This window comes from Gigantopelta aegis, chromosome 4 (assembly GCF_016097555.1).
Source record: "Gigantopelta aegis isolate Gae_Host chromosome 4, Gae_host_genome, whole genome shotgun sequence".
Classification (NCBI taxonomy): domain Eukaryota; kingdom Metazoa; phylum Mollusca; class Gastropoda; order Neomphalida; family Peltospiridae; genus Gigantopelta; species Gigantopelta aegis.
In genome coordinates this window covers 67,238,076-67,250,503 of record NC_054702.1, presented here as the reverse complement: position 1 = coordinate 67,250,503, position 12,428 = coordinate 67,238,076, and the positions used below count along the sequence as shown (strand labels likewise).

Genomic DNA, 12,428 nt, shown 5'->3' with positions numbered 1-12,428 from the left:
GTTCAGTTCGAACTTAATTTCAGTTTTCGTGGAGTCTATTTGCAGCTTCATGCTTCATGCTTAACTCTAAACTCGACAACTTTTCATCTACCTTTTGGAGTAACGACTTTTCCAGCTGCACCATTTTGTTTTCTACCCTCTCTATTTTAGTTTCCATACCTCTAATCGCCTCAAGGACCTGCGCCAACTCAGTTTTATCTGTCATTTTATTGTTTTAGAACTGCTGGATTATCCGGGGGGGGGGGGGGGGGGGGGGGGACTTACTTGTGCTTTTTGTACTACGTCTTCCTGCATTAGAATACTGGGCCATTCACTTTGTCAACACAGAACGTACATGTCATTAAACTTCCAAGATGGCGGTCGCGTGCAAAGCATGCACGTTCAAAAAAAATTCGTCTACAGATGGCAGCATGCACCTCACTCACCAGAAACCAGAAACATTGAATGAAGACCATGAACAAACTCACCATTCCACAAACATTTCAAGACCACCTTGCTTGGCATAAACTTAACTTTGAATCATTTTCCCCGAGCGAGCACTATTACACGACCATCTTAGTTAATGGCAGGTAATGTTAGGTTCTAACATGTTTTGCCAATTACGAAATGACAATAATTATTATTGTAAAAAAAACGTTACGCAGGCGTAGTTAGATTACGATATTCTGCGGTTTGTTAGCCTACTATTTGGCACGTCGATAAGATTATCTAACAATCTTCTTGAAAGAACAGTAATACGTGTTATGATGATGAGTAGTTTGTAACGCCTGAATGCTTTGACATTACTCAGAATATTCAGCATTCTTCTGTTCATGTACCAATGTAGATAACTGTCGAAATTACCTAGATATGTTATGTCATCTATTCCCACCAGGGGCGGGATCTAGCGTAATCAATAGAGTTCTGGCTAGAGGTGCTTTAAGTTGGTCATAAGATCGAATCTCATCATTGGAACCAGATTGTTTTTCTCCCGTCCCAACCAGTGCCCCATTACTGGTATATCAAATGCCTGTCTGTGGAAAAGTGTATATATAAAGGTCCCTTGCTACCAATGGAAAAACGTAGCGGGTTTCCTCTGAAACTATATCAGAATTATCAAATGTTTGACACCCAATAGCAGATTGTGAATAACTCAATGTTCTAACTGTATCAGTTTGTTGTTGTTGTTGTTGTTATTTTTGTAGGTTTTTTGTGATTTTTGTTTGGTTTAGGTTTTTTGTTTTGTCTTTTATTTTGTTTGTTTTTGTTGGGGTTTTTGGTAGTTTGCTTCTTCTTCTTTTTTCTTGAGTGCTTTCTTTAGACCATTTACCTCAATTACCATAATCGCTTCTGAGTAAACAATGTACCTGGATGTCATTAAACAAACATTAAATAATATTCAGGATCGTACCCTGATCAAAATCCTGGGGGGCACTACTTTTTTTATAAACAAATGAAACATTATACAAATTAAACCCTGAGATGTGTATGCTATTTTCTGGAGTAAAAAAAAAAAGGAAAAAAAGTGAGATTCTCAACTGTCCCCCCCCTACCCCCCCCCCCCCCCCCCCCCCCGGAGGGTACGGCCCTGAAATTGTTGTTCAACATTCTCAGCATTCGTAATAAAGTATTAAACATACTAATGAATAAAGTATATTCTTTTTGTGTGTTGTCTGAAAATGACAGTTTAAATTTACGTCGCGACGGAAGTAGTTTTGCTCGTTATTTAGTTTCCTATTCTCTACAGCGGTTATTTCATAACAGTAATTAAATTTTGAAAGTCATATTTTTAAAATCAAAATTGAAAAAAACCCTATATTTACAATTTTCACTAACTGTATATGCTCGTATTCATACTTGTAACATGTACTGGGGCGTAGCCAGAGAGGAAAACACGCCTCGTGCTGGCTACGCCATTGATGTATGTACAAATATAATTGGGTTAAATTTTGTATAATATGGAGGGATAATTTAAAAGTTTGATATTTAACAATTTTATTCCTAGTCTGGGCGCATAGTGCTTTATTGTCTGAACAGCGATCAAGAGGGAGGCGTGGCGACAATGTTTCTAACACCTACTACTCATAAACTAGAATTAAATCATTTGCCATTTCTTACATTAAGCAAATCTCCCGCAGAGACCCAGAACTCATAAAATTATAATTCGGGTGCTCCCCACCACCTTCACCCCATGTGATCGTTTCTGGAATGGCCCTAGTTGGATTTCTGCACAGCGTGGATATGGTATATTTCTGTAAACCTTGCAGAAAGTACAGTAATGAGATCTAATGAATATCTCGCAATAACTGCATGGGTTCCCCTGGACCTGACAGTAAAGACCATTCTGTCGAGGTGACCTCTGTTGACGAACGTCATTCATTGCATATCATGTTAATGAACGGTGAAATATTCCTGACTCAGGGGTATTCGGGTCATTAAATCAAATATACGTAATAGAAACCATGCACTTAGTTCTCCGTGCTGGAAAGGATCACTAACAACTTTAACCATTAACCCCAGTATTAGATGGACAACCAATATAGATGAAGTGTGTGCCCAGGAAAGCGTGTTTGAGTCGTAATGGAATATCACAAAAATAAACAAAACTGAAATGAAAATTAATTAAAGTAAGGAATATTTATTTAACAAAATCTCAGCACATTTTAAACTGCGGCTACAGCTATTTGGTGTCTAGGTAATCTTGTGACACATGACTTAGTCAAAAGAGAGGAAACCAATATAATTAAGATTAGCTCCACTGGTTAATTATTATTATCTGTGGATCTAACAGCACCCCATTGGAGCTCATGTCCAGTTGACCTTTCATTCGACCAATCAAAACCTTACTTGCAAAATCATGCCAGTGATTTGAAAAGAATTTGAAAACATTCAGGATTATGCCGAGGGTATACGAAATTATTCGGGTGAATTACGAAGTATGCCGGAAACTAATTTCAATATAAAATTTTATATAAAATTCGTTTCAAGACGGAAAAAAACCCGCGATGGTATAGCCATAAAATTTGTTATACTAGTATACAATCCAGAGTTTATTACAGCACTTTTCCCCGTTTTTTAATGTTGAAATAGACCAACAAGTTCGCCTATTCCATAAGTAGTCTCGCCCGATATTTTTAGAATTTGTATGCTCCCGAATAACGCTATAAAAGGCGAAGTGTAATTGGTCAATATTTAAATTTTTATTTATAGATGAAATGTCACCTGGACATGGGAGTCCACGCAATGCTGTTAGATCTACTGGTAGACCAGTAGAGATAATTTTAATCAGATTGAGAGGAAACCCACTGTCTGTACTAAAAGGGAATTCCAAAGACAGGACAGTACATACCACGGCTTTTGATGTATTAGTCGTAGGACATTGGTTTAGAAAAGCAAAACCCGAGTCCACTGGTGGCTAGCTGCCGCCGCCGCCACCATGACATTTGGTAGAAGGTTGAAATATTTTATTTAATGAAGCACTCAGAACATTTTTTACAGTTATATGGTTAAGGACCACACAGATAATGAGAGAGGAAACCCACTGTCGCCTCTCCGTAATCTTTTGGATTAGCGACATGGAAACTTTTAAATACACAATCCTACAGACAGATTAGTACATACCAGGGGACGAGAAACAGCCCAATAGGTCCACCGACGAGGATCGATCCTAAATCGATCGTGCATCAGGCGATCACTTTACCACTGGGCCATGTCCCGTCCCTACAAGGCAGTTGCCTGTTTAACACTAATTTGTACTAGTGTGATGATATCTAAATGATTTCTGAGAAAAAAAAACCTATATGTGGTTGCTAATTAGAGGTGGTCGCTAAAACGAGTTTAATTGCATTAACAACCCCAAAGTCTGCTAATCTACTCAGAACTTTCTAGCAAGTAACCGTTTTGACTTTTGGACCTGTTTCAAACGTGCACCTGTAACTCTACTAACCGATCCAACTAAATTTACATATTTAAATTTACAGCACTATAAGTACATTTGTCCTTCGTGTTCCCAGTCGCCCCGGCAGAACTGGTTTCACACAACCCAGTCCATTGTTGACACGGCTGTTGGACTTGCCTTCCAATATAGACTTCTTATCGTCTTGTCCATCAAGAGTATAATCGTACCGTCATATATATTGGATCACGTGGGATCATACGTTCTATACCAGCGAAGCGGATCGCGGAAAACCGGCAACGCTCAATGTGGTTAGCTGTTTAGTCGAAATCTAGATTGATTTCAAAGTGACAATCGCCAAGAGTTGGGTTTATAAAGGTAAGGAGATTCACCTTTCACTTAGTGTCACGTTCCTGTTCTTTATTGTAGATCATGCGCGGTAATACGTCAAGTGACTGCTGCAACATGTGTTGCGAGTCCCAATGTCGGCAGACGATACATACAGTGATCCATTTAATTACGTACCGAAATGTCTGTGGTTCTGCGTATACGTCCGAGTTCGCAAGGGAATGCGTATAACGTTAAATGGGTAAATTACTGGGATGAATTTTATTTGTATTTTATTCAGAATTATAATGAAGCTGTTGGGATTAACAGTATCAATTTGGCTGACAGTTGCTGTGTATACATTTTAATGATTTGGCCAGTCATGTTTGTATTGATCGTATTAGTCACAAAGCGTACAAATTGTGTTTTACGACAATGGACTACAAATAGTTCACGAGATTATCTGGATATAAAAATAAAATTTGTATTTTGGAAAATATTTTAATTCCCAGTATCCTGTATACGCAATAACCATCACGAACACCATGACCTTAAACCTTTAAGGCAAGTTCACGTGTGTTTACTTTCTGCGACACACCAGACCGGATTATGGTATATGCTTTAATGACGTTAAAGGTCTATCAAGGTACAATGTAGTTGATCCCGCTTACCGGTTAAATTCTAAGCCAATTTAGCAATGAATTGCCCTTCTGTGTGGTGTTATGGTATTATATACACGTATGGAAACACCACGACCCTCAGGCTTGGTGGCCTATTTCGTTCTAGCTGTTCGTGAACTATTATTCTCGCTTATCCAGACCATTGATTTTCCTCGTTAACCGAACGTGATTAATCGAGAATGTGAGAAGTGAAGCGAGTGTTTAATTTGTAATCAGGTGGATGGGTGTGTACATATACAAATGGAACAGTATAAAGAAAAGTAAAAAGTTTTTAGATACTTATTGACTTATATTACTGCATTTAAGAAAACGTTGTTGAAAGACATAACCATTTGCTTTGATGTCCAGCGACTGTCAATGTTTGTGTTACAGGGTCTTTATGAACATTTGGCTTTAATCTCTCTCTCTCTCTCTCTCTCTCTCTCTCTCTCTCTCTCTCTCTCTCTCTCTCTCTCTCTCTCTCGCCCGCGCGCACGCTCTCTCGGTTTCTCCCTGTTTCTCTGTATCTCGCTCGCTCTCTCTTTCTCTGTCTCTCTGTATCTGTCTCTCTCTCTGTCTCTCTCTCTCTCTCTCTCTCTCTCTCTCTCTCTCTCTCTCTCTCTCTCTCTCTCTCTCTCTCTCTCTCTCTCACACACACACACACACACACACACTCACAGGTCATAAGAATATATTTCTCTCTGTATCTGTCAGTCAGCAGTACCTTAGTTTGAGACACCGTAGCCGATGTATTTGTCGTGCTGGTGTGTCGTGAAACATTCATTCATTTATCAATTAATTGCCAGTCTGGTATCAGAATATATTCCAAGCCATACTAAGATTGTCGATACGAATATCTATTTTATATCCTTTAAGATCACCCATTTCGACCAATCACTGGCATGACGTCAGTCGATATTCAGCGTCCACTACAAATCAATAGTCGGTTTCTGGCCACATACCACACTTACTATTTACGCTATGTGTTTCTATATAGCCTTAGTGCCTATAGCACTTTTATCAGTAGCCCCGTGGATTTGTTTATGCACCTTTGCCTGCCTGAGGCAATATACCCTGAAAAGGACAACCCCAGTTGTCCAGCTCTTTCTCCTAGGATATTGGTTTAAACAAACACACCCACTAAACCTTGGCGGAGTACACCCATTTTACACAAAAAGGACTACCCGTACATATGCATGGGCTAGAATTACCACAAAAAAGTATTCAATGTTAACACGTGTACACGTGTGCAAACTACGTGCTCTTCCCTGTCAAATTCAGTCTAATAGTTGCCACTTCAAAGCTGTCTGCCATGAAATAATTACAAACAACAGACTACTTGCTTGGATATATTTCCGGATTTTGGTATAAATTGTGTTCTATGTCCTGAAGAAATGATTATTTGCCACTAAAACCCCAACATTTTTGAAACAACAAGTACATTGGAAACGATTAGCTTATGTCAAATATTGATGTCCATTCCGTTATTACAATACACGTAAATAAAATAGTTTGAAGCTCTCTGCGTAACAATCTGTATAATAAATAATCAATGACAATCTCGACCAGGCGGTCTCAGCTGTTGTGATTTCGCCTCCGGCCAATGAACCGTCTGACCGTGCCCTTTGACACGGCCTGGACATGATAACTGGGATACACGCAAACATGCTAGATCATATTAAAATGTGAACACGAAAAAGGTTTGACAAATACAAACCATCGTGTATGGAACTGTCATGTATTAACAATATGCTGCGTAGTTGGACATGATTGAATACTATAATCCTGAACTATCAGGAGATCGCGGTATGTAGATTAGTGGTCAATAGTAGAGCCGCAATCACTAGTATCAGAGGTGTATGGGCCGAAGGATCGATTCCCTTTGATGGACCCATTATTTTTTTTCTTCAAATTAATGGCTTCACATTTAGTATTTTATATATATATATATATATATATATATATATATATATATATATATATATATATATATATATATCAAAAGTCGTAGTATGTGGGAAAGTGCATTTAAAAACACCTTACCGCAAAGCAGTCAATGTGGCGGCAGCGGGGTTATTATCTTTTTCTTTCGAAACTCCACACCAAGAGTGATAATTTGACACCTGATGTTTCTACGTACATACTGTATTGAAGGGTCATTAGAAACATATTTCTGTTACGGCATGAAAAACAAAACAACACTCAAATCAGTACGTATGTGTTTCTTTTTAAAGTCTATACATTAAAAAAGGGGAACTGTACTAGTATACTACTACGAAGTTCTGTTTTAGTTCAGGGAAGTACAAATATTGCATGCCATATGTTGTTCCTATTGATTATTGTCGCACTATATATGTATGTTTGTCACGTTATTTAACAGTAAAGTATACATTGACAGCAATACCACGTGTTGTTATTTGCTCGTTTTGTCTACCACATTGCCGAGTTGCCAATTATTATAGTCATTATCGAACAAAAGATAAAGTGATTAGAATTGGAGAACTTTCCAAAACCTTCACTGAATTCCAACGTGCATTCATAATGAAATTGGGGCGGGACGTAGCCCAGTGGTAAAGCACTCGCTCGATGCACGGTCGATATGGGTTCAATCCCCGTCAGTGGGCCCATTGGGCTATTTCTCTCTCCAGCCAGTACACCACGACTGGCACATCAAAGGCCGTGGTATGTGCTATCCTGTCTATGGGATGGTGCATATAAAAGATCCTCTGCTGCTAATCGAAAAGAGTAGCCCACAAAGTGGCGACAGCGGGTTTCCTCTCTCAATATCTCTGTGGTCCTTAACCATATGTCCGACGCCATATAACCGTAAATACAATTTGTTGAAGTGCGTCGTTAAATAAAACATTTCCTTCCTTCCTTCTTAACGAAACTGTTTTCCCGTTCCAGCATGTTGCCCAATGACTTGTAGGTATATCAATGGAATTGATATACAGTTGCTACTGATGGACAAATGTAGAAGGTTTTTTTTGGGTTTTTTAAACTATACATGTATGTCAGAACAATTACCAAATGCTTGACATCTAATAGATGATGATTAATAAAGAAATATGCTTAAACCTTGAGTGCATAAAAGCACGAACATAATAATCATAAACAAGCAACAACAAACAATAATATTAATAAACTTTGTTATCCAGATTCGGGCATTTTCGTTTAATTCTGAAAAAACAGCCTCTCTCCCCCTCCCCTCTCCCTAAAACAGCCTCTCTCCCCCCCCCCCCCCCCCTTCAAAAATGGATGCCTGTATGCCTATGAATTAATAATACAGAGCTTTTGGCTATAATCGGATGGTGGTGGTGGTGGTGGTGACGGTGGTATATGCATGTTTTTGTTCAGTTCAGGGACATCGTTGAACATACGGGGCGAGACGTAGCCCAGTGGTAAGGCGCTCGCTTGATACGCGGTCGGTCTAGGATCCATCCCCGCCGGTGAACCCATTGAGCTGTTTCTCGTCCCAGCCAGTGCACAACGACTGGTATATCAAAGGCCGTGGTATGTGCTATCCTGTCTGGGATGGTGCATATAAAAGATCCCTTTCTACTAATAGAAAAATGTAGCGGGTTTCCTCTCTAAGACTATGTCGAAATTACCATATGTTTGACATCCAGTAGCCGATGATTAATTAATCAATGTGTTCTAGTGGTGTCGTTAAACAACACAAACTTTTTTCATTTCTTTTTTTTCATTCTTGTACTTCGTGAGGAGTCTCATACGGAATTTGATTGACAAAAGTTGTTTACTCGTCCCTTCCAGGTCAGAAAATAACCCACCATTGCATACTTTAGATGTGATGTAAATTTTTGTGTGATCTTAAGGATAAAGCAAACGTTTATTGCGCCCCGAGGATAAATAGCTTGATAGCTAAATATAGACAGCCTAACCTTTAGTGCATAATATATTATGCCTGAATGAATTTATAAGTTTGAAATACTTTGATACACGAATCATATATAGATCGAAGTTTAGATATGATGCTGATTCGGTCAAGGCTGTTTGATAAAAAAAAAAGTTCCACAAATAAATATTTTCATCATAGCGACATCGTGGCACATCACGTGCACATGGATATGATCAGCGACTATTAGGAGTCTAATATATAGGTAATTTCCACACCTCGGTCTAAATATTGAAAGAAGAAATACGTTGTCGCCATTTGGCTACATATATACGTTGTATTATCAGTTAGCTTCATGGGGAGTGGGAGGGGGAGTGGAACAAGGCGCGTAGCCCAGTGGTAAAGCGCTCATCTGATACGCAGTCGGTCTAGGATCTATCTCTGTCGGTGGACATATTGAACTATTTCTCGTTCCGGCCAGTACATCACGACTGGTATATCAAAAGCTGTGGGATGATGCATATAAAAGATCCCTTGCTACTAATGGAAAATATCTAGCGGGTATCGTCTCAGACTATATGCAAAAATTACTAAATGTTCGCCATCCAATAGCTGACGATTAATAAATCAATGTGCTCTAGTTGTGACGTTAAACAAAACTTTCTATACATGTGTGTTTATTCTATCAAACGAAACAAAATAGCACAGGTCCTATATGAAATTATTGGGGGAGGGGTAAAATCCTATTTGGATTAGTACGGGATATAATTATTAAGACGACTAAAAACACAAATTAAGATTTTATATATAGACGTTGATATTCTAAACAGCCCGTAGCGTCAGTGAACATTTAACGTTCGCACCTGCCGCATTCTAATAATAGTTATATAGCTTCAGTTCAACTTCTGTAATTAAAACTAACCCGTGAGACTTTTCCCCGGAAACAAACTCGGCCCACACAAATGCAAATATTTGACAATGTTGAAGAATGTGTTTGCGTATATTTGTTCATTAATCTTATTAGGGAATCAGGCGCGGTTCCAGGTATTGTTGCAAAGGGGGGTGGGGGTGGGGGTGGGGGGGGGGGGGGCGTGTCTACATCCAACTACTTATATAAATGGCAGTTGTATATTTAGCGGTGAATGCACTTTAAAATAAGTGTAAAATGTTTGTTTTTCGTCATGAGAAGAGCTGGAGAGACTGTAAAATTAACAAACTCAGTACACGTAAACCATTAAAGTTTGTTTTGTTTAACGACACCACTGGAGCACATTCATTAATTAATCATCGGCTATTGGATGTCAAACATTTGGTAATTCAGAGAAAATCCGCTACATTTTTCTTAATACAGCAAGGGATCTTTTATATGCACTTTCCGACAGACAGGAACGTAAACCATTAATGAAGACATTTCGTGATTCGACAAATACGTATAAGATTATTAATTTTATTTGTAAATCGTAAGTTTGTGTTTTAGAATCAACTCGTTAACCGTGCTCATAATTATATTGAAGTGTTGATTACTATTATCTGTGATAACTGTAATTAAAATGTACAACTATTGTAACGGTGTTACTAATAATTTCTTCTGTTATATGCAAACCGTCACATAGGCCCTACTAGTTGCACTGTTGGATAAGATTTTGCATGGTTCAATCCTACTTGTTTCGTACTGTTTACACCGTTTCGAAGGAGTTGAATTGGTTAATTATGTGATTGGTCATAACTATGAATCCTCTTGCATATTCATTTCAACTTATTTTCGTGCTTATATCCAATTAAGGTTCAAGCACGCTGTTAGTTGATTAGTGGTTAGTGAGAGAGAAAAGGGTGTAGTGGCCTTACACCTACCCATTGAGCCTGGGTTGGAGCCGGTGCCGGGCTGCGAACCCTGTATCTACCAGCCTGTAGTCCGATGGCTTAACCACTGCGCCACCGAGGCCGGTCCTCCTGCATATACATACTGAGAAAATACAGTGGCTTAAAGGTAAACGAACGGTAATCATTGTATTACTTAAAGTGAAATTGCTGGTTTCTAGCAAATCAGACACATGTTCTTGTGGGTACCCCCCCCCCCCCCCCCCCATTGTGCATAGAATAAAGGTCTATAAAACACAATGGACCGAATTTACAGGGTTTTTTCTGAAACGCAGATATGTAAGTGTATGCAATTATATTGTAAGACAAAAACCCAGCCTTATACATTAAACCACCCACGTATAGTACATTCTTACATATTCTTCGGTATACGTGCACGAATTTGGTATCATTCTCTGTTCGATCGATTTAAATTAATAAATAGAAACGTTTTAAATTAATAAATGGATTCCCACAGCTCTTCCAGTCAGTCGTTTCTATTGTTTGTAATCGAGACTGATCAGTCACGGCTCATTGATTATTCCTCGCATGGATGCCACTCCTTCAATGGCCGAGCATAATCCTTACAAGTTCACGCAACAGTCACTCCAGTTTCAAGTGCCATACGAAGGTATCAATAAATCATTAAATCAATACAAATGCATGCATCGGCATAAAACAGACGTCTGGGCAGATATTGTTTGCTCCGCCCTGTCTAATGCTAGTATCATACTATCGACGGTCACGACGGAGTTGGCCAACTCGACGGATGCCTTGTAATTTCCACCACTTCCAACTTACGAAGAGTGCGCTCAATTTAACAATTAACCGGTCTTAGTAGTTGTACACGACGAAAATTGAATTGTAATAGCGCTCAGACTAGCAACTGGACAATCGTTGAAGTCGGGATATCGGTGAGTTGACCAACGTCGTCGTGGCAGTTGGTAGTCTGAGTCGAGCATTATATACAATGTATTTCATTTTAATTGAGTACTCATTTAGAGTAATAACTTGTTTAATCTAATGCTGTCGTGTATATTGAATTGCTAATCAAAGTTCTAATATTTGACCAGGTGGCCTAATCGGAGCTTTGAATTTATGGTGACGTGGAAAGTGCTATTTCTGTCAATAAACCCATGACATTTAAATCAACATTATCTCACATAGTTTGCAATATCACCACAAATTCCACCCCTACTCCGTCCAAAATGGTAACTGGTTTGGTTAAAGACGTCTACATGACATCAGCATAAATAAATAAATAAATAAATTAATAATTAATTAATTAATTAATTAATTAATTAATTAATTAATTAAATAAATAAATAAATAAATAAAATACCCCCTTTTTCACAACCCTGGAGCCGCTACTGGACAGACGGATCAAATATAATATGGAGTGGAAATACATGTATAAATCTAGTTTCGTGCTGAGTTGCCGTGTAACAGGTGAACGTAGCGATATGGCGTATTTGTTTTTACACGTAGATAGTAATGAATTACCTGAAGGCCGACAGCGCCACCTGGCTGTCACCAACGACATGGTTAGTCCATGTATGCGGTGTATCAGAATGCTTCGGGAGATATTTTTTTTTTTTTTTTTTTTTTTTCATTTTATTTCATTAGTATTTACTTCATATCTTCATTTATTTTGATTTTGATTTTGATTTGCATTTGCATTTGCATTGTTTTTGGCGTCCCAACCTGTGTCCCACGACTGGTATATCAAAGGCCTTGATATGTGCTGTCCTGTCTGTGGGGAAACTGCATAAAAAGACCTCTTGCTAATGAACAAATGAAGCGGGTTTTTCTCTAAAACTATGTCAGAAATATCAAATGTTTGACATTCAATAGC

General features: G+C 38.6%; 1 protein-coding gene across 1 annotated transcript in view; it reads left to right on the top strand.

Moving 5' to 3' along the window:
• The first annotated feature begins 4,148 nt into the window (after positions 1 to 4,148).
• The window catches only part of LOC121370971, a 39,915-nt gene continuing 31,635 nt past the window's right edge, over positions 4,149 to 12,428 (top strand). Inside the window, exon 1 of the mRNA XM_041496540.1 lies at positions 4,149 to 4,252. The gene's annotated coding sequence lies outside the window, so the exon portion shown is untranslated. The remainder of the gene's footprint in view (positions 4,253 to 12,428) is intronic.